The 23809-nt window shown below is 41.3% G+C and overlaps 1 protein-coding gene and 1 long non-coding RNA gene across 2 annotated transcripts in view; one reads left to right on the forward strand and one right to left on the reverse strand.

The window, feature by feature from the left end:
* Positions 1–23809, reverse strand: part of GRIN3A (glutamate ionotropic receptor NMDA type subunit 3A) — a 469012-nt gene that overhangs the window by 94094 nt on the left and 351109 nt on the right. The window lies entirely within an intron of this gene.
* On the forward strand, positions 22307–22946 carry LOC130273086 (uncharacterized). Its single transcript, XR_008843868.1, has 3 exons — positions 22307–22386; positions 22467–22559; positions 22663–22946. It is a non-coding gene; the product is annotated as an uncharacterized LOC130273086 (long non-coding RNA).

Consider the following 23809-nt stretch of genomic DNA (forward strand, 5'->3'; position numbering starts at 1 on the left):
GTAAAACCGCTGTATTACTGAAGTGTATGCACTGAATTCCTGTCTGGTAGCTCCCTACAGTACAGGGAGGTATTACATGTTCTGTACTCTTTACCTGTGCTAGGATTACCTGCTTCTTTGGACACCAGGTAAGGGTGGCTGCACGTTACTTTTTTTAGGACATTGCGTGTACTGTACAGGACCCTGAAGAAGCTCCTGTCCTCTATATAGACAGTGATTTACAGCTCCCAGCAGCTCTTTCTTACTTTTATATGTAAGGACTTGCTTTATATATATATTAGTTATCTACTTATTTTTCTACAATCCTCACTTTTTCCTATTTTTGGATGACATTTTGCAGGCTTCAGAACCAATTATCAGATTTCCATAGAGTTATGGTCTCAATATACAATGGTTTCAACAAACAATGGCCATCCTGGAACCGATTAATATTGTAACTTGAGGGACCACTGTATAGAGAAGATGTCACCTGTGGTCACTGATCTCATTGTGTATTCTCCTCACTATAGAGAAGATGTCACCTGTGGTCACTGATATCATTGTGTATTCTTCTCACTATAGAGAAGATGTCACCTGTAGTAACTGATATCATTGTGTATTCGCCTCACTATAGAGAAGATGTCACCTGTGGTCACTGATATCATTGTGTATTCTCCTCACTATAGAGAAGACGTCACCTGTGGTCACTGATAACATTGTGTATTCTCCTCACTATAGAGAAGACGTCACCTGTGGTCACTGATATCATTGTGTATTCTTACTATAGAGAAGACATCACCTGAAGTCACTGATATCATTGTGTATTCTCCTCACTATAGAGAAGACGCCACCTGTAATCACTGATATTATTGTATATTCTCCTCACTATAGAGAAGACGTCACCTGTGGTCACTGATATCATTGTGCATTCTCCTTACTATAGAGAAGACATCACCTGAAGTCACTGATATCATTGTGTATTCTCCTCACTATAGAGAAGACGTCACCTGTAATCACTGATATTATTGTATATTCTCCTCACTATAGAGAAGACGTCACTTGTAGTCACTGATATCATTGTGTATTCTCCTCACTATAGAGAAGATGTCACCTGTAGTCACTGATATCATTGTGTATTCTCCTCACTATAGAGAAGACATCACCTGTAATCACTGATATAATTGTGTATTCTCCTCACTATAGAGAAGACGTCACTTGTAATCACTGATGTCATTATGTATTCTCCTCACTATAGAGAAGACGTCACCTGTAGTCACTGATATCATTGTGTATTCTCCTCACTATAGAGAAAATGTCACTGGTAGTCATTGATATAATTGTGTATTCTCCTCACTATAGAGAAGACGTCACCTGTAATCACTGATATCATTATGTATTCTCCTCACTATAGAGAAGACGTCACCTGTAGTCACTGACATCATTGTGTATTCTCTTCACAACAGAGAAGATGTCACCTGTAGTTACTGATATCATTGTGTATTTCCTCACTATAGAGAAGACATCACTGATATCATTATGTATGCTGCCTGACTGTCCCATCAGAGCTGTAGTCACTTGTAAGTTCTGCAGTTATGATGGGTGAAACAACAACTCCCAGCATAACCTCACCACTGCTTAGGTCATATTGGGATCTTTAGTTTTAAATGGTTAAAACTTCCCTAGCACTGTCCCATTCTGTGGCAATTTATATATATATATATATATATATATATATATATATATCTATATATCCAGATAGCAAGGAGGAGCAGCACACCAGGGATGCAGAGGTGTAGCGGGTGCAAGCGGGCCCAATCGCAGCCCGGGTCACTGGCAGCAGCAGTGATGTATAGTAGAATAAAGTGTCCCGCAGCACTCCAGTAGTGATCAAAATAGGTTTATTACCTCAAGGTAAGATACAACGTTTCGACCGTCACCACAGTCTTTTTCAAGCATCTTTTCAAGCATGCTTGAAAAAGACCGTGGTGACGGTCGAAACGTTGTATCTTACCTTGAGGTAATAAACCTATTTTGATCACTACTGGAGTGCTGCGGGACACTTTATTCTACTATATATATATATATATATATATATATATATATATATATATATATATATAATTTTCCACAATGAGCTACAACAGGCCAAAAAAATTGCCACCCTATTGAGATAAATAAGCAGTCAAATGGAGGTCATCTTCATGCAGTCAAATAAGGTTAGTAGCCATTTGTAGTAGGAAAGTCTCTCTCCTATTCTCTTCATGAGTTTCCTGGCACAAACAAAACCATGAACATTTTAAACAACCGTTTGACATGGTTATTGTGAAATGCCAGTCAGGGAAGGCATAAAAAATAAAAAGTATTCTATTTTTTATTTGTGATTGAAAAGTTTTCAGGCACATACTTCAACTATTATTAACCTATTGTGGTCCTACCTAGTTTCAAAAGAAAACCACTCTCTTAGAAAATGGTCTCCTTAGATATATTGGAACTTCTGTGAATACTTTTGAATAAAAAACACTTTTCTTGAGTTGTTTTCAAGTTGAAGAGAGGCTTTAACACATCTCTTGGCAAGTCATTGAAGTCATTGACACATGCTGTCTCTGGGGTCCTTGTGCTACTTTTTCTCTCCTTGTTTATTCATGTCCGCTTGTTTAAGCAATGTTGTTACTTGCTAAACCTTTAAAAAAGTTTAAAACATTTCTGGTTTACTACTGGTATCGGTAAAACAGTGAAGCAGAAGCGTGTGATTTTTTATTTATTTATTCATGTTTTTAGACTGTATGTAAAGATGGAGAATGCATTTTCCTATGCATGGCTACAAAGACCAATACATTCAAAATCACATAGTGAGCAAAGCGGTTCAGTAAGTTCAAGAAATCACTGTTGATGCTGCCTGCACCTTACTGGGATTTGTATACTCATTTACGTGATGGATTATCCTGTCTAGAATCTTTTCCACAGGAGAGTTTCAAGGAACACACCTGCATTCAATGGAAGTAATGGTGCCTGAATTCAAGCTGTTTTTGGTGTATCCTGTTGGGCTTGAAGGAATGTAGTAGACCAAAGCTTATCGACTGCACCTGCTATATCAAACTAGTTAACAGCCGCTGACTACAGGTACAGAGATAAAAACTAAAAACGAATGTCATCAAAAGTTTAACATATCTAAAACCTAACCTTTCTGTGTAAAATATGATTTAACATCAACATTAGATATTGAGATAGTAGGGTAATTTAATTTCTAAATACGGGATTCAAAAAAGGTTCCCAATGCCACCATACATTATACTTATCCCCATTTTCAAGCTAATAAATAGAACAACGAAGCAGTCAGACATCTTATATATGCCCCCTCCCTCAAATAAAACCTTGTGACCTGCTCCAAAGGAAATCCACAACATATACCATAGATGTCTAATAGATGTGGGTCCCACTTCTAGGACTTGCACATACCTCAAGATCAAGGACCCCTTGTCCCCCTCTTGCCTGCTTGTGGCAAATCAGGTGTTTGGGAAAGAAAAAAAATGGTGGTTTATTATACAACTTTTTTTTTACTACTATGTGAACTGCATAAAACAGCCTATCTGCTGTTTTCAGCTTCTAGACCACCTTTGTCGGCAATAATGGTTGGGACCCACATCTCTCAGACATTATGGCCCTGATCTACTATTGTAAACCCGACATGTTTTGTCGGGTTGTGAGCCAGAAATTATGTCTGTTGTTGGGGGGGGGGGGGGGGGGGGGGGGGGCAATCTACTTCTGAGGTAGCCGAAGGGTCTCATCCTGTGCTGGTCCGGTCTCTGAGATTGATAAAGCCTGACTGAACCAAGCTTTATAAATCAAGCGCAGAGCACACAAATCAATGTAGTTCTATGGAACTACATTGATCTGTATGAGGAATCTAATGACTCCTCCTGAAAGTCCCCAAAGGGGACTAAAAGTGTAAAAGAAAAGTTTAATAAAAAGGTTTAAAACAAACTCCTATTAACCCCTTACATATTAAAAGTTAAAATCACGCCACTTTTCCCAAATTCCATATAAAACTATATAAACATAATAAAAATAAACATATGTGATATCCCCGCGTGTGTAAATGTCCGAATATAATGTTAGTTAAACCGCACATTCAATGCCGTACACTTTGGTCACTTTGTATACCCTAAAAAAATGTATAAACAGCTATCAAAAAGCACCATCAAATAAAAAATGGTACCGATAAAAAATTCAGATCATGCCGCAAAAAATGAGCCTTCATACATCCTTGTTTATGGAAAAAAAAGTGTTATAGGGGTCAGAAGATGACAATTTTAAACATACTAATTTTGGTGCATGTAGTTATAACTATATAAATTAGGTATCCTTGTAACCGTATGGACCTACAGAATAAAGATATGGTGTTGTTTTTACTAAAAGTTCCCTGCATAGAATTGGAAGCCCCCAAAAGTTACAAAATGGCATTTTCTTTTTCCAATTTTGCCTCACAAATATTTTTTTTTTGTTTTTTTTCTTCTGTTTTAACACCTTAAGGACCTGTGATGCAATTGTTATAATTGAGGGGCACTCCAGAGGCGTAAAAAAATCCATGTTAACTGATTACATGTAGTTCTACAGAAATGCAAATTTCTTAAGACTCTGGCCCTCATTTACTAAAGGAGAACCGATGGTTTTTCTCGGTTATTGGGCCCAAAATTTGGTCGCATCCCGCGTGCGACCAAATCTGCGACCAAAATTTAGGCGCACAACCTACATTTTCAAAAACCCTCGGAGAGTTTAATTTAACCTACAAAATGGGCGTGGTTTACTCAAAAATGGGCGTTAACCCGACAAAATGGAAAAATCCCTCGGAGTAATTGTGAAATCCCTCTGAAAAAAGTGTGATTTCTCAACTCTGAAAAACCGACAGCCCAGGGGTCGAGTGAAAATGGAAAAATGGAGTGTTTTTGAGGAAGGGACAGCTGACCATTGTAGTTCATAATTAAATTACTTGTTTTATACTTTAAAAGCATTTTTAACCCCTCAACGCTTTTATGATTAAATTATGTTATAGATTTTTTAAATTTATATATTTATATATTTTTTTAATATATATATTTTTTAAAAACTTTTGGGTTGTTAATCCATTAACAATCATGAATGTAAAGTTATATCCTTGTGCAGAGTAACTTTACTTTATTTATTTGGTTTAATTTTTATTTTTCCAGTGCAACACTTTTTATTCCCGTGCGACAGAATTTAATATCGTGCGACACAAAAAAACCTGACACATGTGACAGATTAGTAAATCACAAGGAAAAAAAAGAAGAGTACACTGAAAAAAAAAAACCTATCGACACTCCAGTCTTTGTAAATGAGGGCCTCTGCATATTTATCAGCTGCTGTATACCCTGGAGGAAGTTACGTAGTTCTTTCAAGTCTGACCACAGTGCTCTTTGCTGCCACCCTTGTTTTTGTCAGGAACTGTAAAAACATGAGCAAAACCTCATAGCAAATCTCTCCTGCTCTGGACAGTTCCTGACATGGACCAATATGAGAGCAGAGAGCACCATGTCTGACTGGAAAGACTACACAACTTCCTCCAGTGTATACAGCAAAGAACTACACAACTTTCTCTGGAGCATACAGCAGCTGATAAGTACTGGGAGGCCTAAGAATTGAAAATTAAAAAAAAGTAGTTTGTATCTATAACATTTTTGCGACCAGATAATTTGAAAAAAAAAATAGGTTATACCCCTTTAATTTAGTTATACATTTTTAAGACGAAACAAAAGAAGAAGAAAGGGAGGTATTGAGTAATAATGATTATAAAAATTTGGACCATATGTTAAAGGAAGGTAATATGGAGTTTAACTGTATGAGTTTTCAATTGTGGGTTGATAGTACTAGGGAGATTAATGACAGGCTACAGACAGTATTAGGGCATAGTGCAAAGATGCCCTCTTCATTGACATGAAGAGGACAAAAGTTGGCATAAATGCTAAACAATCTAAGGCTGTGCCAAATTTACCAGACATCATGAGTCTCTTGTTGAATTTTCTGTTAAACAGCATTAACTGAAGTTGTAGTAGAGATGATTTGTGCTGCACTCACCGATGCAGTATAATGAAAAGTAAAACAAGTGCCTCCTGAATGAGCTATTCCCCCATAATTCCAGTTAATGCTGTTCAACAGCTGGGTCTATTCTTTAGATGGGCTGAGCACCTCGGATAGACCCGTCTTGGAACAAAGAAAAGTTACTATTTTTATGGGAGTTGTGCCAGCATTTTTGTTTCTTCATTGCCCTGCATTAATAAAAATGGGCCAATGAGGTTGTTTTATAGGCAGATTGTGTAATCATTTGAAAGGGTATGTAATAGAAAGAGGAGTGGTCACATATCATGGTGTCAAGTGTCTACAAACTGGGGCCTTCTTCCCACATTTGGGAATAGCCATTTCATGGCCAAATATAGAGAAAGTTTCTGCTAATCTACAGAAAGGAGTAACATATAGTATACAAGACTGGAATCTCCGATGTATCACACCTGCTACTTCCGCATGAAATTTTGTTTGTATCGATGCGCCTGCTTCTCAAAAATGAATGCCAGATATATACATCATCAGTGGTGCTGGTTTGAACATTGTAATGGCTATATCCATCATTATGGGATCATGAGTACTCTCCAATGTATCCACAAGACTACCCAGGACTGCTATTCATATCTGCCTATTAGATTATGCCAGTTAAATGTGTTGGGTTCTCTTTTTTTTCTCTTTTACCCCCCCCCCCCCCCATAGAAAATGCTGTAAACCAAAGAGGTACCAATTCAAACAACCACAACAGCTTATTCCAAGCCAAAACAAGCCATTATATAGCTATGTCAAGGCTCTCATAATATGGTGGCACATACCGTATATACTCGAGTATAAGCCGAGTTTTTCAGCACGATTTTTCGTGCTGAAAACACCCCCCTCAGCTTATACTCGAGTGAACTCTCCACCCGCAGTGGTCTTCAACCTGCGGACCTCCAGAGGTTTCAAAACTACAACTCCCAGCAAGCCCGGGCAGCCATCGGCTGTCCGGGCTTGCTGGGAGTTGTAGTTTTGAAACCTCCGGAGGTCCGCAGGTTGAAGACCACTGCGGCCTTCGACATCATCCAGCCCCCTCTCACCCCCTTTAGTTCTGTACAGTACTCGCCTCCGCTCGGCGCTGGTCCGGTGCTGCAGGACTGTCCGGAGAGGAGGTCGTCCGGTGGGATAGTGGTTCCGGGCTGCTATCTTCACCGGGAAAGCCTCTTCTAAGCGCTTCGGGCCCGGCCCCAGAATAGTCACGTTGCCTTGACAACGACGCAGAGGTACGTTCATTACCAACGTACTTCTGAGTCATCGTCAAGGCAATGCCTCTATTCTGGGCCTGAAGCGCGGAGAAGAGGCGCCCCCAGTGAAGATAGCAGCCCGGAACCACTATCCCACCGGACGACCTCCTCTCCGGACAGCCCTGCAGCACCGGACCAGTGCCGAGCGGAGGCGAGTACTGTACAGAACTAAAGGGGGTGAGAGGGGGCTGGATGATGTCGAAGGCCGCAGTGGTCTTCAACCTGCGGACCTCCGGAGGTTTCAAAACTACAACTCCCAGCAAGCCCGGACAGCCGATGGCTGCCCGGGCTTGCTGGGAGTTGTAGTTTTGAAACCTCTGGAGGTCTGCAGGTTGAAGACCACTGAGGGCGGATGATAAGAGGATGATGAAGGAGGGGTGTGGGATGATGACAAGAGGATGATGAAGGGCGGTGGGGATGATGACAAGAGGATGATGAAGGGGGGTGTGATATGATTACAAGGGGATGATGAAGGGGGGTGGGGATGATGACAAGGGGATGATGAAGGGGGGGTTGTGATATGATTACAAGGGGATGATGAAGGGTGGTGGGGATGATGAAGGGGGGGGTGTGATATGATTACAAGGGGATGATGAAGGGGGGTGGGGATGATGACAGGGGGATGATGAAGGGGGGGTGTGGGATGATGACAAGGGGATGAGGACAGGTGATGATGATGAGGGTCTGGATGATGACAGGCGGTGATGATGATGAGGATGTTAATGACGGGGGTCTGGATGATGACAGGGGGGGATGATGTATTTCCCACCCTAGGCTTATACTCGAGTCAATAACTTTTCCTGGGATTTTGGGTTGAAATTAGGGGCCTCGGCTTATACTCGGGTTGGCTTATACTCGAGTATATACGGTAAGTGTTTTTCCACAGGTTTTCCGCTAGTCAGAATCTGGCTGACAATCTGAAATCATTTGTAAAGTATGTCTTTGTGGATTCACTTTTCTTCTGCATGTTGGTGACCTTCTGTTACGATCTTTCACAAGGCAGGCCTCTTCTGCAGGTATCAGAGCATTGTTAAATATTCCTGCTGAAAATGCTTATAAAGAAATTGTCAAAAGGTGCAACGTGAGTGAGAAGAAGTGACCTACATAACTCATTTTCTTTCACAAGGAAAAGTATAAAGTTTTACTGAAAAAAAGGCTAATGCAGAATCATGGTGACAAACATAGGCTTTTTACTGCCAGATCTTTAGCCTTTTGGACAGCTTTAGCGCAGTAGTTAACCGCAGCCATTGCTATTAAAACATTGGCTGACATTGTCCTGGGACATTCTCTTAAAATACAGTTAGTATAAGACATTCATACCGTGATCTCATGTTTAAAGACTAAAGATGCCATGGCTGCTCACCTTAATGGGTTAAAGCTGGCCCTTACTGTCCTTCTACATATTACATGTCAACAGCCCATGGTAACAAACATGCTTGTGAACAGTCAGGATTGATGTTATTTAGATTCCACTAGAAAAACAATGGCCCTGATTTACTATTGTAAACCCGACATGTTTTGTCAGGTTGTGTGCCAGATTCTGCAATGCGCCAGCAATTCTGCCTGCACCAGAATAAAAAATAATATTTTACTTAGAAAACCTGTAAGGGGCATGGATGCAAAAAAAGGGGCATGTCCCCAACATTTTATCAAAAACCCAACATATTTACTAAGGTTTCCACAGAAAATGTAGTGGATTTGAGCTGAGGAAAACCCTGCAGATCAGAGCATGTGTAAAAAGCAAAATGTAGGGAAAGTGGAAAATGTTGGGAAACCTTAGTAAATACCTTGGGGAAAAAAATTGTAGGGGATTAAAACCCACAAAGAAAATTACACTTCACTCTTAGTAAATCAGGGCCAATATCTTATGTTTTATTTTGATGGCAAATACCATGAGGAACATTTGTAGGGGGTCCACATTTTATTTAGGTTTTTCAAAACAGTTTTTGAACCCAAAGCAAGACTGCATTTTAAATGAGGCAATGCCTGAATCTCATAAAAAAAAATTAAAACCAACCTCCCTTACCATCATTTTTTGAAAAACCAATTGATAGCAGCAGAAAAATGTAGGCTTTCCCCAGATGAGTATTTCATGCATATTTTGGCATATTTTTGACTGCCAGACACCTGTCATTTGGGGTCATTAGCACAGTCGCCACAGTCAGGCCAGGATTAGCAGCTGTAAAACTGTACCTATGCAAAAATGCCCCTTTACAACCAGTCTTATTCATGACCAATTGCTGTTGCATATCCCAATCCCATCAAAAGGCATGAAAATAATTGCTGTCCAAGCCACATTATCTGATATTGGTGGTGCCGTGAATTGTTCCTATAGTTAGACTTATTGGATAAAAACTGCTCTTGGCATTATAGATTTGAAGTAAATAATAAAATAATACTGTAAGCAGGTTAGTTTTCAATGTGTACTGGGTGATGTGCAAACAGGGTGATGAACATAATACCATCAAACCATCTTGACCATAATAGAGAGTGCTGGGCTCACAGAACTTTTCAAAAACAGTTTGTTTTGTGGTTAAACAAGTTCTCTGCGCAATAAGGGCAATAAGCATCAAAAGTCTTGTATGACACTGCCGAAGAGCACATTGCCTCAAAAGACGTGTATAACACTGCTAGGGTCACCTAGGAATGTATTTAAGTAGTTTTAAAGTGATTTTAAAGGGGTTGGAGAGGACCCAGCAGGGGCTGGAGAGGACCCAGCAGTCATGGTACATATTGGCACCAATGACAAAGTAAGAGGTAGGTGGAGTGTCCTTAAAAATGATTTCAGGGACTTAGGCCGCAAGCTTAAGGCAAGGACCTCCAAGGTAGTATTTTCTGAAATACTACCAGTACCACGAGCCACACCAGAGAGGCAGCGGGAGATCAGGGAGGTAAACAAGTGGCTCAGAAGCTGGTGTAGGAAGGAAGGGTTTGGGTTCATGGAGAACTGGGCTGACTTCGCTGTCGGTTACCGGCTCTACCGTAGGGACGGGCTGCACCTCAATGGGGAGGGTGCAGCTTTGCTTGGGGAGAAGATGGCTAGAAGGGTGGAGGAGTGTTTAAACTAGGGACTTGGGGGGAGGGAACCTACAGCAAAGAGGGGGAAGATAGTGTAGATAGAGAGGTGGGAATTATAAATGTACCTGGGGGTGGACCGGAGGGAGGGGTTAGAATAGTTAATAGGAATAGGCTTCATAGGAAAATAAAACTTACACCCTTGAATCCCATTAACCCCAATAACATAAAGGATGGAAATGTAAAGTGTATGTTCACAAATGCCAGAAGCCTAGCAAATAAAATGGGGGAGCTTGAGGCCTTGATACTGGAGGAACATATTGATATAGTTGGGGTCACTGAGACATGGCTGGACTCCTCGCATGACTGGGCTGTTAATCTGCAGGGGTTTACATTGTTTCGCAAGGATAGAATGAACAGAAAAGGTGGTGGAGTCTGTCTGTATGTAAGAAGTGGTATGAAAGTCAGTGTGAACGATGCCATAGTGTGTGATGATTTTGAGGAGGTGGAATCACTGTGGGTAGAATTACAAAAGGAGGGAAATACTGAAAAAATAATATTTGGGGTAATCTACAGACCCCCTAATATCACTGAAGAGATAGATGTTCGGCTTCATAAACAAATAGAGAGGGCCGCCCGGGCAGGTACAGTGGTAATAATGGGAGATTTTAACTATCCAGATATAGATTGGGGTCCGGGGTTGGCTAAAACTACAAAGGGGCGACAATTCCTAAATTTATTGCAGGATAATTTTATGGGCCAGTTTGTGGAGGACCCAACAAGAAGTGATGCCTTGTTGGATCTGATCATTTCCAACAACGCAGAGCTGATTGGTAATGTAACTGTGCGGGAAAACCTTGGTAATAGCGACCACAATATAGTTACTTTTGACTTAAAATGTAGAAAACAAAGACAGGCGGGGAAGGCAAAAACATATAACTTTAAAAAGGCAAACTTCCCTGGGCTGAGGGCTGCACTACAGGACATAGACTGGGGGGAAGTGTTCTCAAATACTGATACAGAAGGTAAATGGGACATCTTTAAATCAACTCTAAATAACTATACAGCTAAATATATACCAAAGGGGAACAAATATAAACGATTAAAATTAAATCCTACATGGCTGACACATGATGTTAAAAGAGCAATAAACAACAAAAAAATTGCCTTCAAAAAATACAAATCTGATGGGTCAGCGATAACATTTAAACAGTACAAAGAGCTTAATAAAATCTGTAAAAATGTAATAAAAACAGCAAAAATTCAAAATGAGAGACAGGTGGCCAAAGAAAGCAAAACTAATCCTAAATATTTTTTTAGATATATAAATGCAAAAAAAAAAAGGACAGAGCATGTAGGACCCCTTAATAATGATAATGGGGAGGTTGTCACAGGCGATCAAGAGAGGGCGGAGCTACTGAATGGGTTCTTTAGTTCTGTATATACTAGGGAAAAAGGAGCTGACATTGGCCAGGTCAGTGCTGGTAACACATCATGTAATGTACTGAACTGGCTTAATGTAGAGATGGTACAAGGTAAGTTAAGTGATATAAATGTAAGCAAATCCCCAGGGCCGGATGGACTACACCCAAGAGTTCTTAGAGAGGTAAGTTCAGTAATATCTGTACCCCTGTTCATGATATTTAGAGATTCTATGGTGTCTGGTATTGTGCCAAGGGACTGGCGCAAGGCGAATGTGGTGCCAATCTTCAAGAAGGGCTCTAGGTCTTCCCCAGGAAACTATAGACCGGTAAGTTTAACGTGCATTGTGGGTAAATTGTTTGAAGGACTTATAAGGGATTACATACAGGAATACATAGGGGATAATTGTATTATAAGTGACAGCCAGCATGGGTTTACTAAGGATAGAAGTTGTCAAACCAATCTAATTTGCTTTTATGAAGAGGTGAGTAGAAGCCTTGACAGAGGAATGGCTGTGGATATAGTGTTTCTGGATTTTGCCAAAGCATTTGATACTGTCCCTCACAGACGTCTGACAGGTAAGTTAAGGTCCTTGGGCTTGGAAACTTTAGTTTGTAACTGGATTGAACACTGGCTCATGGATCGTACCCAGAGAGTGGTGGTCAATGATTCGTACTCTGATTGGTCCCCGGTAATTAGTGGTGTACCCCAAGGTTCAGTACTGGGCCCGCTGTTGTTTAATTTATTTATCAATGATATAGAGGATGGTATTAACAGCTCTGTTTCTATCTTTGCAGATGACACCAAGCTTTGTAGCACGGTACAGTCTATAGAGGATGTGCATAAGTTACAGGATGACTTGGATAGACTAAGTGTCTGGGCATCCACTTGGCAAATGAGGTTCAATGTGGATAAATGTAAAGTTATGCATCTGGGTACTAATAACCTGCATGCATCGTATGTCTTAGGGGGGATTAAACTGGCAGAGTCACTGGTAGAGAAGGATCTGGGTGTACTTGTAGATCACAGACTACAGAATAGCATGCAATGTCAGGCTGCTGCTTCCAAAGCCGGCAGGATATTGTCATGTATAAAAAGAGGCATGGACTCAAGGGACAGGGACATAATACTCCCCCTTTATAAAGCATTGGTACGGCCTCACCTGGAATATGCTGTTCAGTTTTGGGCACCTGTCCATAAAAGGGACACTGCGGAGTTGGAAAGGGTGCAGAGACGCGCGACTAAACTAATATGGGGCATGGAACATCTTAGCTATGAGGAGCGATTAAAGGAGTTACAATTGTTTAGTCTTGAGAAGAGACGTTTAAGGGGGGATATGATAAACGTATATAAGTATATTAATGGCCCATACAAAAAATATGGAGAAAAACTGTTCCAGGTTAAACCCCCCCAAAGGACGAGGGGACACTCCCTCCGTCTGGAGAAGAAAAAGTTTAGTCTCAAGGGGCGACACGCCTTCTTTACCGTGAGGACTGTGAATTTATGGAACGGTCTACCTCAGGAACTGGTCACAGTAGGAACAATTAACAGCTTTAAAACAGGATTAGATACATTTATGGAACAAAATAACATTAATGCTTATGAAGAAATATAAAATCCCATCCCTTCCCCAATATCGCGCCACACCCCTACCCCTTAATTCCCTGGTTGAACTTGATGGACATATGTCTTTTTTCGACCGTACTAACTATGGGTTATCCAGGAAAAAACTTTTTTTTTATATATATCAACTGGCTCCAGAAAGTTAAACAGATTTGTAAATGACTTCTATTAAAAAATCTTAATCCTTTCAGTACTTATGAGTAGTGTTGCTCGCGAATATTCGCAATGCGAATTTATTCGCGAATATCGCAAATTCGCGAATATTCACGAATATAGCACTATATATTCGCAATAACAATTTTTTTTTTCACAGTACACATCACAGTGATCACCCCTTTTTGCTTCCAGCTTGTGTGGTGCAAAGAAGACTCTAATACTACTGTGTGAGACTGGCGTACGAATTTTCACATGTGGTAATTTCCGCATATGGTAATTTTCGCATATGCTAATTTTCGCATATGTGAATTTTCGCTTATGCTAATTTTCGCATATGCGAAAATAAACGCGAATATTACGAATATGTGAATTTAGCGAACATATGACGAATATTCGGCCATATATTCGCAAAATATCGCGAATTCGAATATGGCCTATGCCGCTCAACACTACTTATGAGCTGCTGAAGTTGATTTGTTCTTTTCTGTCTAAGTGCTCTCTGATGACACGTGTCTCGGGAACCGCCCAGTTTAGAAGCAAATCCCCATAGCAAATCTCTTCTACTCTGTGCAGTTCCTGAGACAAGCAGAGATGTCAGCAGAGAGCACTGTTGCCAAACAGAAAACAAAAACTCAACTTCAGCAGCTGATAATTATTGAAAGGATTAAGATTTTTTAATAGAAGTAATTTACAAATCTGTTTAACTTTCTAGAGCCAGTTGATATAAAAAAAAAAAAAAAAAAAAGTTTTTTCCTGGAATACCCCTTTAAAGGGGTAGTCCAGTGGTGAAAAACGTATCCCCTATCCTAAGGATAGGGGATAAGTTTGAGATCCCGGGGTGTCCGACCGCTGGGGCCCCCTGCGATCTCTCTGTACGGGGGCCAGGCTCTCCGGCCAGATAGCGGGTGTCAATGGCCGACACGCCCCCCTCAATACATCTCTATGACAAAGCCGGAGATTGCCAAAGGCAGCGCTTCGGCTCTGCCATAGAGCTGTATTGAGGGGGCGTGTCGGCCGCCGCTTCGTGCGGAGGTCGACACGCCCCCTTCCCGCAGGGGAGGAGATCGCAGGGGGCCCCAGCGGTTGGACCCCCCGCGATCTCAAACTTATCCCCTATCCTTAGGATAGGGGATAAGTTGCTCACCACTGGGTCACCACTGGACTACTCCTTTAAGTTAATATCAAAGTTATGGTGACATGCAGTAACCCATGGTAACAAACAACCTGTATGAAAACACACTGCACAGATTTTGTACGCTTATTAATACTTAAATAACGGTGCATGAAGTATCCCTGAGTATTGGCAGATGCCTGCTGGCGTTAAAATGCACACGGAGGTAATGAAGACATAATGGCCCTGATTTACTAAGAGTGGAGTGTAGGTTTCTTTGTGGGTTTTAATTCCCTACAATTTATTTTCCTCGGTATTTACTAAGGTTTCCCTACACTTTGCTTTTTTTATACATGCTCTGATCTGTCGGGTTTTCCTCAAAAAGAAATCCACCACATTTTATGTGGAAACCTTAGTAAATATGTTGGGTTTTTGTCGGGATGTCGGGAACGCGCCCCCTTCCCGCGGTGACCACGCCCCCTTCCCGCGGTGACCACGCCCCTTTTTCACATTTTCTGCGTAAAATGGAGAGTTAGTCGGGGTTGTTTCAGTTCTGGCGCACAATCTGGCGCAGACAGAATTTCTGGCGCAATGCGACAGAATCTGGCACACAACCTGACAAAACATGTCGGGCTTGCAATAGTAAATGAGGGCAAATGGCTTTTCCAAGTGTTCCAACAATTCTCCATTTTTAGGAGTAGCAACAAGTTTTAAATTTGGCAAGTAAAGAAGCATTGGCTTTTCCAAAGCATTTAAAAAAATCTTCCTTTTGGGAGTTCGAAAGGATTGGTGTCCCAAAATAGTAAAGAAGAAGTAGCTTTTGTATGAGAAATCGAAAAGTTATCCTTTTTTTAAGGGATTATGGGTTGTGTATATGTAAGCCTGGCTGGAAGTAGCAGCAGCAAGGGTTGTGAACTGGGGGTAGTTGTAGCCAGCAGACAACAGGCTGTGGTGCACTTGTTGTAGTTGTAGTAGCCAGAAGATAGTACAGCAGATAGTGGTGGGATAGTGATAGTTGTGGTAACCAATAGACAGGACAGCAGATAGTGGTGAATTGGTGGGACTTGTAATAGCCAGTGGACATTAAGCACTGGTGGACTAGTGGGAGTTGTACTAGCCAGCAGTCAGGACAGCAGGTAGTGGTGGACTGGTGGGGTTGTAGTAGCCAGCTGGTAGCAGAGGGGGTAATAGCGCTGTCTGATCAGTGGCATCTGGCACAGGCATTTTAAAGTCCTCACTGATCCATGCCTGATTCATTTTTAACAAACTTGAGTTTTTCCACATTGCTGGTGGAAAATCTTGTTTGGTATGATGACACACTAAACAATCTCTCTAATGCTACACTAGATTGTGGACAAGACAGAAATCCAATGGCAATCTGGATGAGTTCCAGCCAATTGTCTAATCTGACACAGAAGTCTATGGGGTCTGGGCACATGGTGCCTGTCAGAAAAAGGGCACAGCTTAGTAAAGCTTCCACCTGGCTGTTTAGGTGGTGGTGAACATGGTGAACCCTGACAATTCAGGTCAAAGTGGAATACTGAATACAAAAACTTTGTCATCATGTACTTCAATGTTGTGCTGGGTGTTGCTTACAGAGGGAGTGGATCCCTTTTGGCAGGTATTTGCTGCTGGAAAGTCAAAGCAATCTGGCTATATATCATCTCCCTATAAAAATCCAATTTAGCCTACTTCTTAGAAGGTAAAAAAATTATTCCTATTAGACTTGTGCACCAGAAAAAAAATGTGTTTCGTTTTGTTTTTTCGGTTCGGTAATATTTTCGGTTTTGATTTTTCGGATACAATCAGTATTCGGGTGTTTGGTTTGATTTTTCGGATACATTCGGTATTCGGGTACATTCGGTAAATCTTTTTATTCTTTTTTGGACTTTAGTGATCCTAAAAAAATTATGGAGATACCTTTTTTATTAAAATTTCGTAGGGTACCGTAAAAAAAAATTATAATAAAAAAGATACAGTAGTAATGGAAAAAATTGTATCTAACGAAATGTATCTTTTTTATTTTGAAAGGTTTATTAATTTTTAAACAGGGATCAATTTATGTGAGTGGGTAAAGCACAAAAAATTTAGCCGACAATAATAAAAATGTAGTGTGTGCGTGTTTTTCCCTTTTTTTTTTTTTTACATTTTTTAGGTAGTGCTTCTACTCCCAGCATGGAACACACTGTTCCATGATTGGAGTAGTAGTTACCTGTACTAATTGACAGATTGCCGGGGTCCCTTGCGATCCTCTTGTATAATGTATAGATGCGGCGGCTGCTCTTCTATGGTCCCCTGCACTCATGTATATATACACATATTCATATTTCCCACAGAGCTGTGATTGGTTAGATGGTTCCAGCCAATCACAGCTCTATGTGAGAAATAGGAATACGTGTATATATACGGCCGTGCAGAGGACCATAGGAGAGCGGCCGCCGCATCCATACATTATACAGGAGCATCACAGCGGGCGTCAGGAGTGATACCCGCAGTGATCTTTCCTTTACTACAAGTACTACTACTCCCAACATTGAGTACACTCTGCTCCATGCTGGGAGCTGTATTACCTGCATTAATAGACAGATCGCAGCGGGTGTCAGAAGTTACCTGCAGTAAGGGACAGATCACAGCGGATGTCACTTCTCCAGACACCCGCTGCGATCGTCCTTATGTGAATGTCGGGATCAGCTGTTCTCAGGGCTACAGAGCCAGGAGAACAGCTGACGCTGAGCCGTAGGTATACATTGTATATCTACTGCCCAGCAAGAACTTACAATGAGCCTGCAATGTGTATACAGTATACACATTGCTGGCTCACTTAACCCCTTGCTGAGCTGTGCGCTATGCGCAAGCCCAGCAAGGAAAGAGTTAACTTACACTGCTGGACAGTGTGGGTTAACCCTTTGGGTGGTATACACTATATACAGCTATCTATAGATAGCTGTATATAGTGTATACAGAAGACGAAGTCCGCTTACTTCCCTCGAGTATGGGCAGGTCTGAAGCTCCGCCCCCTATTGATGATGTAATTAGGGGGCGGAGCTACAGAAGGGAACTAGGCTAGTTAATCTGAAGCTCTGTTCACATTGTCCGTTTTGTATAATGTGAACAGACCCTTCTGGCAGTGTCTACCCAGACAGGGAGACTCCAGCTGTTGCTAAACTACAACTCCCAGCATGCCCAGACAGCCAAAGGCTGTCTGGGCATGCTGGGAGTTGTAGTTTTGCACCAATTGGTGGCTCCCTGTTTCGGTAGACATTGCATCATGGGACAGCGCCAAAAATGTCATAACCAATTTTTTGTGTTTTTTTTCTTCTCGTTTCAGATCCGTGTATGCAGAGGATTACTGCGGATTACTATTTTTTATTTTAATAAAATGGTTAACGAGGGCTGTGGGGGAGTTTTTTTTTAAATAAAATAATTTTTCCAATGTGTTGTGTTTTTTTTTAATTGAATTTTCAGCCTTAGTAGTGGAAGCTGTCTTATTGACTGAATGCATTACTAAGCCAGGGCTTAGTGCTAGCTCCAAAAACAGCTAGTGCTAACCCCCAATTATTACCCCGGTACCCACCGCCACAGGGGTTCCAGGAAGAGCCGGTACCAACAGGCCTGGAGCGTCAAAAATGGCGTCCCTGGGCCTAGGAGGTAACAGGCTGGCGTTATTTAGGCTGGGGAGGGCCAGTAACAATGGTCCTCGCCCACCCTGGTAATGTCAGGCTGTTGCTGTTTGGTTGTTATTGTGCTGAGAATGAAAATAAGGGGAACCCTATACGTTTTTTTTATAATTTTTATTTAAATAAAAAAAAAACAGCATAGGGTTCCCTGTATTTTCATTCTCAGCACAATACCAACCAAACAGCAACAGCCTGACATTACCAGGGTGGGCGAGGACCATTGTTACTGGCCCTCCCCAGCCTAAATAATGCCAGCCTGTTACCGCCTAGGCCCAGGAGTAACAGGTGAATACCTATATCTAAATAGTCCTACCTCATCCTAGGACTATCCCTCACTACGTTTAGTGTGGGTGGGGGTGGGGTTTAGTGATTTCCGACGAAACAATGGAATCGTTCCCCATATACTACTCGATATGGAGGGACAGGGAGGTACAACAATCACAGAGGACGAGGAAAAGGACCCAAACCAAACAATTCAAAACCGAGAGGGGGAAACAAACCAAACACACAACCACAAACATCTGGAACCATTGGTATTTCTTCCTCCCTAGCAGCTGCTTCTTTACCCACACATATGCAACAACCCCTACCCTCCCCCTTTCCCTCTCCCTCTGCTTCTTCTTCTTCTTTTTTAGCGAAGAATTGAAATGTGGTGAAACTAAACCAATGGAGATGGGAAATTTGATTGTAAATCTCTCATCTCATATTTTAACAACTGATGAGAATCAGGTACTCAGAAAGGGCCTGTCCTTTGTCCCGGTGAACAAACCCAATGTGTTCGCCTGGATAAAGGACATTCATCTGTTTGGGAGACGTCTGAAATGGAGAAAGTTCTTCAAATTACATGATCAAAGGAAATGCTTAGAACTGGGTATAGATACAACCGATCTGGAAGGAGTCAATTTATTATCATCACTATTGGAGGAAAACGACAGGGCCATTGGACAAGGTCCTTTTTCCACCTGCCGTAATAAAAGCAACCTCCTGGCACCTATAGGTGATAGGGACTGCATTGATACCTTCATTGATGTCGTGTGCCACGAGCTGGAAAGATCACTGAATGGCTTTAAGGTGTCTGGTTTTAATCTATCTCGGAAGGAACATCTAGCACTTAAACAACTGGAACAGAACGAATCAATCATCATAAAACCATCGGACAAAGGGGGAAATCTGGTACTGTTGGACCATAAACAATATGTAGAAATGTGCTGTAACATCCTGTCAGACGTCACAACATATCGTATTCTGAGTAGTAATCCTACCCAGATCTTTCATAAACAATTGGAATCTATCCTGAAAGAGGCAGCGACCTCTAAATTAATTGACGACAAAGAATACTCATTTCTACTACCAAAAGCACCTCGATTGGCAACCTTTTATGGATTACCAAAGATACATAAAGGACTGCAACCTTTAAAATGCAGGCCAATAGTATCAGGTATCAATAATCTAACACAAAACTGTGGAATCTATTTGGATGAGATTCTAAGACCCTTTGTCATAAGTCTTCCGTCATATCTACGTGATACACAGGATCTTTTGAGCAAAATACAAGACCTAAGTATTGAACAAGACTGGTGGTTGTGCTCTATAGACGTAGAAGCACTTTACAGCTCAATACCTCACGAGGCAGGAATAAAAGCAGTGCAGCATTTCATCCGAAGCAGAGGGGTCCAGTTTGCATTACATAATGAATTCATCCTATTGCTTCTTCATTTCATACTCACTCACAATTTTTTCATCTTCAATTCTGTCCTATACCACCAGCTCAGGGGCACGGCAATGGGCAGCCCAGTGGCGCCCACCTATGCCAACCTGCTCCTGGGCTGGTGGGAGGAAATCATAGTATTTGGGGAATCTAATCAGTCATACCACCACCACATACAATATTGGGGCCGCTACATCGACGATGTAGCGGTCATTTGGTCAGGATCGAGGGAGGACTTTGATGCATTTATGACATCACTCAATGACAACCCGATAGGCCTTGGTTTCACCTCAGAAATCCATAATGATCAATTGGCCTTTTTGGATGTCCTACTGTCCAAAAATCAGCAAGAGGGGATTGATACGACTATACATAGAAAGACCACTGCAGGGAATAACTTACTTACTTGGAGCAGCCATCATCCCTTCCCACTAAAGAGGGGCATCCCAAAAGGGCAATACATGCGCCTACGAAGGAACTGTTCATCTACAGACTCCTTCAAAATTGAATCAGCAAAACTTAGGGAAAGATTCAGGGAAAGAGGGTACCCAGATAAAATCCTAAGGGAAGCCTACCAACAAACAAGACCCCTAGACAGGATTCCTCTACTCCAGTCCAAACCAAAGGACCCTTTGGCAAAGGTTCCGACTCGAATCATTGGAACCTTTGATGCGGCATCTAAAGAGATCCGCAACATTATATGTCGACATTGGACAATACTGAGTTCGGATCCATTGATGAGTGAACTAGTGGAACCAAGACCAGTCATCACATATCGTAGGGGAAAAAACTTGAATGATGTACTGGTCCACAGTCACTATACTCCCCCCAAAGCAAAGAGAACCTGGCTGGATAAACCAGTGATGGGGACATACCGGTGCGGAGAATGCAAAGCCTGCAAATACATACATGTAACAAAAGAGTTCTGTGGACCTGATGAAACTAAAACATACAAATGCCGGCAGTATGCAAATTGTAAAACCAAAGGAGTAATATATTTGGCTAAATGCCCTTGTCCGCTATACTATGTTGGTAAAACCATCCGCGAGTTTCGGCGAAGAATTTTGGAGCATATGGGTGATATTAAACATCAAAGAGAGAAACCCATTGCAACTCACATGTATCTCAAACATTGTGAAAACATGTATGACCTCAAATTTCAAGCCATCGAAGTTTTGATGAGGGATCCAAGAGGGGGCGATCAAGACAGGATACTTATGCAGAAGGAAACCAAGTGGATCTACCGCCTTGGCACCCTATCACCACGTGGTTTAAATGATTCCCTCTCATTTGTGCCTTTTATTTAAGGCTATTTATTTAAGGTATTCTATTCAAGGCATTCCACCTCCCCTGGGATTATTTTATACCACTAATCATCGGTAACATTCTATGTCATAGATATTACCTATCGTGGCAGAGACTGTATTTAGCACCCTAAACTATTTTTTCTCTTATTTCCTCATTTTTTACATTTAAGGGATTTCACCTTTAATTTGACTAATCTACATTACGGGATCTATATGACTCCCTTGTATTTGTGCCTCCTGTTTTCGATTTAACCCTTACCACTAAACATTAGGAATTTTCTATGTCATGAAAATTCCCCATCTTTGCAGGAATACTATTTGGCCACTTTACTATGTGCAATACTTTATACATAATATCTTTAAGTATTCATTATCAATCGTCTTTTTAGTCACTGGCATTTAAGATCTGTACAGATATTAAACCGTCTAGACTTGTAGCAAAACACCTAGCAAGTTTTCCATTCACTATGCGTCTCTCCCCATGTTCCTAGCGGTGAAACGCATATGCGTTTCACCAACTTAACCATCGTAGGGTGAGACGCTTTGACGGTCCACCAATCGGAACGTCACATTACAAAGTAGGCTGGAATTTATTCTCTGGGACGCATATGCGTTCCACCAACCGGAACTGCTCTAATGCATCCGGCAGTGGAAGTTATAAGGGTTGCGTTCCACACCCAGTAACTTCCGGGGACGGATGCGTTCCACCCAATAAACATAACGAAGGCACATAGCCGCGCCTCCTATGACACACTTCCGGCTCACTGGTATAAAACAGTGAAAAAGCCGCGATCATGGCACATCACCTCCATCCAGTGATGTCCAAGCACCTAGAGGCCAATGATAGGGTAAGTGCCGTTTTGACCAAGGGAGGGCTCCGTTTTCGTTGGAAACTATCTGCGTCTAATGTGGGGCACACATCTTTGCTCACTGCACTGTATTGTATCTTTCACTTCAGGCCCCAAAGTGGAAGGTCTAATTAGACCCTAGATGGCAATCTGTCAGTAAATCCACCAGGGCATTATCATTTGCTGGGGTGAGTAACAATAAGTGAGTTATGCATGACAACTAGCAAAAAAACTGTATAATGTAAATGGAATATGATGCTTGTTTTAGATCACATGGTCCAGAGTATAAACAATAAACACCGTCAGTCTACATAGGAGAATTAACCACCCAAGCCCTCATACATGGTTATTCAAAACCAAGGTATGAATTATTTATAGATTGATTTATTTATTCTATTTTTTGGCATCATTTTACCATAGTATTTCTTATACAAACATATTTTTGTCTAATTATGTTTTCACAGTTCATCTACATATGCATAGAACCTGAATGGCACTATATCTATGTGTGGAAGTAACAACCACTCTATGTTATTGTCAATAGTGGAACCTACATGGATGTGATGACACATATATGACTGCGGTGCTACATATAAATAATCTTTATGTTTTATTGAATTTAAAGTTATGACATGGTGACTTGCGGTTATTAGACTGACTTTATACTCTTTGACGGGACATACAGCACTCTGAATGATTGTTTCGGACTGTAAACTTACCAATCTGGACACAAACTGTGGTTCCAACTTGCCAGTGACTGACTGACACATCTATCTCTTCTATCTAATGTTTATCTGGTCGGTATTAGACCATCTATTGATCTTGACTATCTACTGATTTGAACTTAGTCCATATATACCTATTTCTATGTACCCTGGTGTGATATGACTATATACTGGTAGCCTATTATCTCCTCCTCGGTTCCCTGATGAACCCCTAAAACAAGTGGGAGAAACGCGTTGGACAGGAGTATGAGAGGATAATTAGCCAACCACCTGCGAGTGGAAATCACTAAACCCCACCCCCACCCACACTAAACGTAGTGAGGGATAGTCCTAGGATGAGGTAGGACTATTTAGATATAGGTATTCACCTGTTACCCTATACCCATCTTTTGAGCACGGTCCTGTGTTGACCAATTATACTGCCAGTTATGGACTTTTAAAATTTTCGTATTTTATATACAGAATCAGAATAAAAGTTATATATTATTTTTGTATCACTGCCTTATTGGATGGTCCTTAAACTTTACATATATAGTATAATTTTTCTCTCCAAGGGCATCTTTATCAATACACCCTATTAGTGAGAAGTCTCATGGGGAAAGGGGTGTTCTTATTGAAGAATAAATTTCCCAGTGATATATTAGGCCCAGGAGTGCCATTTTGCCTGTTGGTACCTGCTCTTCCCGGCACCCCTGTGGCGGTGGGTACCGGGGTAATAATTGGGGGTTGGCGCTAGCTGTTTTTGTGGCTAGCACTAAGCCCTGGCTTAGTAATGGATTCAGTCAATAAGACAGCTTCCACTACTAAGCCTGAAAATTCAATTAAAAAAAAAAAAAACACATTGGAAAAATTATTTTATTTAAAAAAACACTCCGCCACAGCCCTC

The sequence above is a fragment of the Hyla sarda genome, chromosome 1 (assembly GCF_029499605.1).
Source record: "Hyla sarda isolate aHylSar1 chromosome 1, aHylSar1.hap1, whole genome shotgun sequence".
Lineage (NCBI taxonomy): Eukaryota > Metazoa > Chordata > Amphibia > Anura > Hylidae > Hyla > Hyla sarda.